Here is a 7,826-nt window from a genome sequence, read left to right as displayed (position 1 = left end):
CGCTTCAAATGACGGACAAAATTAGTATTTTCTGCGGGTATCATGTTCTGAATTGAGTGACTGATAGAACGACAACGAACCTACAGGTTACCATCGCAACGTCTCTGAATACCTGCCAGCTTAACAAATTGCCATTTTTGTCATCATTCCTGTAAACTCGTGGTTGTTCCTAGAGTAGAAAGCAAGAGAAATGTCAATCGTTCATTATGCGGGATATTGGCGGAATATTGTTTGAGGTTATAACCGTCCTCGAATAGCTTAGCTAATAACACCCTAGGTCGTCTTCTTATTTGTTTAACTGAGAGTCCCTGCACCTAAATTTCTCCTCTGTTACCACTTTCTTATATCCATAACTCGTACCATCACAATTTATTGAGGGACATTTTATTTTCCAGTATATCCACTTGGTTTTTATATATTTGTCCTATCCGGCTGTCCTCAGTTATAATCCTATTTTCTATTAATTTCCACATTCTTAACTGTATCGCCTTCTTCCTTAATTACTCTGTATGTATATGAGTGCTAATCCCGAAACCTGGACAGTCTTTTCTTTGAGAAACGATTCCAAGCTGTTCACATGTATAACTTTTGGCCCCGGATAATATCGAAATATGGATGCAATTTTAATATTGGTGCAGACCTTTTTTCCGGGTAATTGGTGGCCAAACGATAAGTTGTATCGGAAAACAGATAGCACAATCGTTCTTCAATTTGGTGAGATCTACAAGTTTGGTCCTATGCCTTTTTGTCGTATCTGTATCCCTAATGCCACTAATGCATCTGTGAAATTAACATTTAAACATTTTAGGACTTGATTTAGCTTTAATTTCATGATTTTAAGAATGTAATTGAACTTGATTTTTACGAATGTATAAAATAATAGCCATCACAGAATCTTGAGGACAACTCATCACTTAGAGATGAGATTTTACAATTTCGACTCACGAGGGTTATCTTTGTTGTAACTTAGAGTTTTAAACTTACCATTATATAGACATTAAGGAGTTAAGTATATCAGTATGTTGTTTTATATTGTTATATCTTCAAGTTTCTCTACTTATTACGCAGCTGATAATGGTGCCTTAAAAGAGCGCCGAAACTAGTACTGCAATAAAATGTATGTTGTTAAAAGCCATCTAACAACAGTGTATTTGTATTGAATAAGGTGGAACCTTGAAGTCTTTTTATTTCAATTGTGATCTCAGTTCAATACGGGCAAATAAGATGAACTTCCTCACGTTTAAAGCTGTGGAAATACGTAGAAATCCTAACAATTTCAACAGGGACACCGGTATCCAATGAAGTAATGCCTGGTTGCCAGCCATTAAGAATTTACGTAGGTAGTTTTCTTCCATGTCTCTTCACTATTGTTATTTCATCTCAGTGTTTTCCAAATTCGTACGTTCCTCGTCACCAGATGCTTCATTCCAGGCTTGTGTCTATATCAGACACCTGTCTATGCCATATGTTATGCAAACACGTTATGTGAACTGCTTAGTCTGATTGTGATGGTTCAGTCAGCTTCCGCTTCGAACGCTAGCGTTGTGCCATGTCCTGCGGGTCATCTGTTGGCGAATGAACGTACCATTTCCACTTCTAGTATAATGTTCAAATTTCAGCTTCATTGTTTAAGAAGCCTTTCTCGTGGTTAGTCGAGATTTCCTCAGAGGATGCAGAGCACATTTTCCTGCAAAATGTTAAGAATTTCAACTTATTTTCTTGACACAGCATAAGCCCAAAAACCTATGCAGTATCTTGATGATGATGCTTGTTGTTTTAAGGGGCCTAACATTGAAGGTCATCGGCCCTATGCAGTATCGTGTCTGCAGATATGTCGTTTTTCAGAAAACGAGGCATTCATTTTTTTAAGTTAAACTGTCCTCTAGATTAATCCCATTGAATATTTTGAGCCCAAAACTAAGAAAATTGTAATAAAACACTAGTAAATTGCATGGTATATGCTGGAAAAGGGAATCAAGTCCTAATTAGCACTGTCCGGTCTTTGAGTGTTAAAAGCTTAGCGTAAAATAGTGAAAAATTGTATATATATCCCATTATGGCACCCACATCACAAACGAGTGTTAAGCTATTAGCCCCAGTTAAGAATTGCTGGTATATCTAAAACACTGAATGTGTGTTGAACATCAAAGCTTCAAATTTTCTTCACCAAACGAAAAAGAAAAAATAATTTGTGCAGTGGAGGGTTAATAATGGAGCAGAAAAATAATGAAAACTACCAAGTTCTCCAAAACACAAAATTGGGATGAACTGGCTATTTTGACTAAATTGTTAATTCAATCTTCCCATGTGACCATTGCTTTCTTCTTTTGCACAAGCCTGTTGTCAAGGCATTACTGGAATTCCTAACAGTAAGTCATGTGAAGAATCTTCCTTATACATCTTCGTCATCTTGTTTGATAAGTCAAATTCTGCATAAACCGTTTATTCCTGTGTGGGTGTTCAAGTTCACCGCTATGAAGAAGCTTCATGAATTGTGCTAAACAAAATGTCATATTGGTGTTGTAATTCACTTGGAGGTGCCATTCGCCCTGAAACATTGTAACAAGGTTGTGGCACAATATGTCGAACACTTTAACGTTATTTCCATGAATTACTGATCAGTAATTTTTTCCAGTGAATAACAGACCTCTGAAGGATTTATAAAACCTTTGCCGAACATCCATTGGTTGCAACTAGCTTGCTCAGACTTTTAAAATGTATAATTTCTAGGCTCAAGGTGCCTTTGAATGCAACAGTTGTATTCCTGCATATATTGAGCAGTCTGTGTTATACATACCAATCAGTGAGGTCTTATTTATCAAACATGATTTTTATATATTGAACGGCACGGTTTTAAATGATATAGATGTCGATTCCCATAGGGAACCTGAAATATTTGATCTGAATTAGTAATTTTATAATACCAATAAAATGATCCAATAACGGTATTATAAATTTATTCATTCGGGACAAATATTTCAGGTTCCCTATGGGAATCGACATCTATATCATCTGATGGCCATGCACGCATTAAATGTTTTGATAGAGACGTAGTCACTCATAGTGCATTGACACTGCTGGTGGCTCCAAATAGCTTACGCGGTGGGCTCCATGGTATGCACTAGCGAGCGTCTTGGTGGGTGTGCTAGGTACCAACTGATAGGCCCAACCTAGCACACGGGGGCAAAATGCTGACAACCAGGATTGAGTTAGCTGGAAAATTCAAAATGTCCAATAATGGACCATTTATAATGGTATTATAAGGTTTTAAATACCGAACAGAAATATTTATTATAAATCACTTTACCTTTAGACATTACATGTTAGTAATAAAATGAACAAAATAGAAAGAAAACCTACAACCTCTTTTCCAGTCAGTGACTGGGTCAGGGATGGAATAAATGAAGCCCCCATCTTGCGGCAAGGATGGAAATTTTGCCAGCTGCCAAAGCTGGTCACACCCCTCTGGGGCAATGATTAATGTCTGAGAGATGAAATGAAATGATAGTGGAGAGTATACCTGGAATGAAGGATGACAGCAAAAACCAGATTACTGGAGAAAAACCTGTCCCGCCTCCACTTTGTCCAACACAAATCGCACATGGAGTGACCAGGATTTGAACCACGGAATCCAGTGGTGAGAGGCCGACACGCTGTCATCTAAGCCATGAAGGCTCTCTGAATAAAACAAAATGATTCTTAAATATAAATTACAAAATTAGAGGAGGATATATTAACATATACTAAAATATCCTGAAAAATACTACAATCACTTTCTTATCTCTATCTTTCCACAGAGATTGGAACATGTCTTTAATCATCCTTGCTTCTTTTCTTTCTCTTCAATTCTTCATGGTACTCGTTTGGCAATATCATGTATATTTTCTGTAATATAAACTGATGAGGTTTTTATGGTATTTGAGGAACTTTGAGAAAATCTTTGAAAGAATCCATGCTATTACTTGGGGTGGGTGAGCATGCAAGTTCTGAAGCAATTTCATGCTCATTCAATAATTCTGGCTTGTGAAATTTTACTCCTATCTTCAAAATGACAGCACCAGGAAGATCTTTTTTGGGAGAAGGTACTTCTAAACGTTCATCATTCCATGTAAAAACATCTCTGTCGTGACCACCATCATCTTGTTCTGATAAACTATCTGCCATTTTTTCATTTTGATTAGCCAATATTATCTCACGTGTTTCATTGTACTGAGTTGTAACACTTCCTATATGCATACAAATCTGGTTCACCATCATTCTGCTTTTCTCCATCATGTCCTTGAAATGATCAAGAAAACGAAGAGGCAAGAATTCTTCCAGTTCATCTTTAACTTCTTATTGGAAGTGAAAGGGGATGAAGAGCTGCCTTTGTCACTCTCTTCCTGTTACCTACCCACTGGATTTTTCAAAAAATCTGCAACACATTCTGTGCAGTCCACAGCATCAGGATCTAGTGGATAGAGACCACACTTACGAAAGGTGCTTTTCACAATATCTGGGCTAATAACATCATCCTAAACTTTCTTTAACAAGGCTGAAAAATTTACTTAGGTTTCTGATGCACTGAGAGTTCGTATGTTCTCGCTATAGAAAGCATTTCCCCATACTCTGTATAGACATGTAAATACACCGACATCTGCTGTTGCAGAAGATGGGTGGCATTAGGGAATAGAGAGTGAAATATTATTCTGTGGTCATGACAATATTCACTGAGTTGAAGGGATAAATAACTCCTGTGTCCATTAAGAAACAGAATAACAGGAATTGTAATTCTTTCTACCTCTAGCCATGACTTAAAGTGTTGAAGGGAGTACAGAAACGTTGCGGTCTTCATCCGGTCACCTTCAGTTTTCTCATTGATCCATGGCTTCAATACACTACCTTTGATAATTTGCTGAAGTCTTATGTTGGCACACAAACTTCTGAGCACTGTTATGCCTACCTTCTCTTTAGAGGTTGCCATAAATTGAAGCTGTTCCCTCGGACTCCTATGTACTTTCCCGAAACCCCGAGAAACAGAAATCTTGCCCTGTCTGCATTGTAGATCCTGCTTGGATCTTCCCTAATTTATCTTACATCCAGCACGACAGTCCCGCAAGCAACCACGTATTCTCTCTTCCGTGATAGCAGCTCTGTCTTTGCTAAAGGATTCAGCCGTCCCATAAAACATCTGAACCAGGTTTTGCCATGTCCTCCATGCCTAAACGATGTGCTCCTTCCTGATGACTGCACAATTTGCTGAACAGTGTCAAGTAAATTACTTTTCTTCAACAGAAATCCTCGTAGACATGTTGATTATTAATTCACAAATGCATTCTTCCTCTCATGGACTCAGGAACAGCTTCGTACCAAAGGCAGTCTGAATCTTCTTACACCCAGAAATATTGAAGTTTAACATTGTTAAAGTGATCTGCTATGTTACAGATGCTTGCCTTTCGGACATCATACCAGACTTAACCTATGGAACAGCTTCAGTCAAGGCAGACAACGTATACTGACAACGTTTCATGTTTTCAACGTGTTTATACTTTGGCTTTTGGGACATTTCCCTCTTTGGCATCTTAATTTTGACCACTGTCAAAGCTCTGAACACTAGTTAAGGAAAATAAGCAAGAAGTGCAAAAATGATCATCTTCTATTTTCTAGTTTTAAATGGATGAAATGTAATCAAAATGTATTTCTCCCAAAGAGTGGGGGACAACTGCCCTCACATATCCCCCTTGTTGCCACCACTTCATTTGTCGATGACAAGAACCCTTGGAAAGAGACAGGATTGTTAAATCAAGAGATTAGAACAACGTATGACATCAGACACAAGACATCATAAAAGAAATCTAACTATACCCGATGAGGGTTCAAATTCAGGCCCTCTCAACTTAGAAATAGGCGGCTCAGCAATCGCGAGCACTAAATTGTGGACTTCAGTACTAAAAATTAAAATAATTTTCAGTGGTGTTCGATATTAAGGGTAGTTTTTGTATTGAATGAACCTCAGTTATCAAACGACCTTTCAATATTATAAAATGGAAGTCAAATATCAAACAGTATTTTATTTTAGAAAAAAATATGGAGATGTGTGAAAATTCACAACACAAGAAATTAATGAACATTAATATATTTTAGTATAGTCTGTTATTTAAAAATTCATTTTAAAGACACTATTTTACCAGCAAAAACAGATAATCACAGATACACTGCACCTTTAAAAGTAATAAACTTCATTGTTAGGTTCCGTATTGAGTTGATCTACTCCGCGCCATGCTCACTCCGTAAGTTGCATTCAATCCAGCAAGTTTGTTCCACGCAGCGCAAGGTGAGTCATCGTTTATATTTTCCGGTGCCTCGCTTGTTCTCTATTCGATTACCCGCGTTAATACTATCTTCTTTCCCCAGGTTCATTGGGGTCCCGATTGATCTGAGACTTCTGTTCAACACAGAAAGCCTTTAATTCCACCATAGAACAGGTTCAACTTTGTCAATTTTAATCTGGTGCTAGTCTCATTGGACAATTCTTCCCTCTACGCAAAAGTGGAACTTACATCTACAACTTTCTAGAAGCATATACGTAGTTATATATGTCAATCGTGCAACAGAGGAGCAACTGCCAACCTGACTATCTCATCAAGAGTTTTTACGTGACTTCACAAGATTTTACTTGTCATTGTGAACACTTCTGTTACTTTTATCATTATTCGCAAATACGGTTTTTTCACTTTTATCTGTCATTCCACCACCATCCCATCCTTTTATATCTTCTCATTTCCCCATACTATTTTTATCACTATGTCTTTTACTGTTGTAATTTGGCTAGGCTGATGATGGTCCACAGTGGACCGAAACTAGTACCTTTTAATGTCATTGTAATGTTTTTGTAAACACATCACATGATTTTTTGGTATTGAGTAGGTGGAATATTAAAATTTTGTATTTACTTTAAGCACACTGCACCTTGGTAACAATACAAGGATCTCATTAAAATCCTGCCAACACCAAAGTTCTGAGACTTCTCCACACTCGCCAACATGTTAACGACTTCGACCTATCGATTGATATAAAGCTAAGTTTAGAGGGGTGAATTTAGGAATCTCAGATATTACGTAAACTTCCTGATATCTTTATTTTGCAACAAGATGGTTGAAGTGTTTGATTTCTAAAGGGGGTTTGATATATAGTGCCATTACCTTACTTCAAGATGTGAATATTTTGTGCCAGAAATAATTAACTAGTGTTAAATGCAACGTGTCCACTAAGGCTATCTCCAAATTAATTATGTGAAATTTGTTATTACGACCAAGTAATCCATGTATGACATGACATACTGTCATAATAATTGGCATACGACTGTTCTCATGTTGCAGTATTAAACTTATTTTGAAGAAATGTATACTGTTCATTTAAAGTTCTCAGCAGTGTAACATTCAAAGCTTAATACGTTCTTTGAAACTGAGTGGGCCATTCATGAGGTTGACCACCTAGGGGTGTACATGATGTTCCTACTAGTTGTCTGCAAATGTAATACTTGGATCAATGTAATTCTGTTCCGAAGTGGATACAGAAGGGAGTTTTTTTTTGTAGATTTATTTGGTAATTTGCCTTGCCATTTATTCTAAATTTTATTTTCTCTTGGGTTATTTACAGTCCGATTTCACCTCATTCTTTTCATTGCCTGACACCTCAATTTTCATTATTGTGAGATGTTGCCTTACAATTAGATAATGCATGCCTAACCATCGTAATACTGTTGGTGGTGGTGGTGGTGGTGGTGGTGGTGGTGGTGGTGGTGGTGGTGGTGGTGGTGGTGGTGGTGGTGGTGGTGGTGGTGATTA

The sequence above is a fragment of the Anabrus simplex genome, chromosome 5 (assembly GCF_040414725.1).
Source record: "Anabrus simplex isolate iqAnaSimp1 chromosome 5, ASM4041472v1, whole genome shotgun sequence".
In the NCBI taxonomy this organism is placed as follows: domain Eukaryota; kingdom Metazoa; phylum Arthropoda; class Insecta; order Orthoptera; family Tettigoniidae; genus Anabrus; species Anabrus simplex.
The sequence above is the reverse complement of the archived record's forward strand: the minus strand, read 5'-3'. Positions refer to the sequence as shown.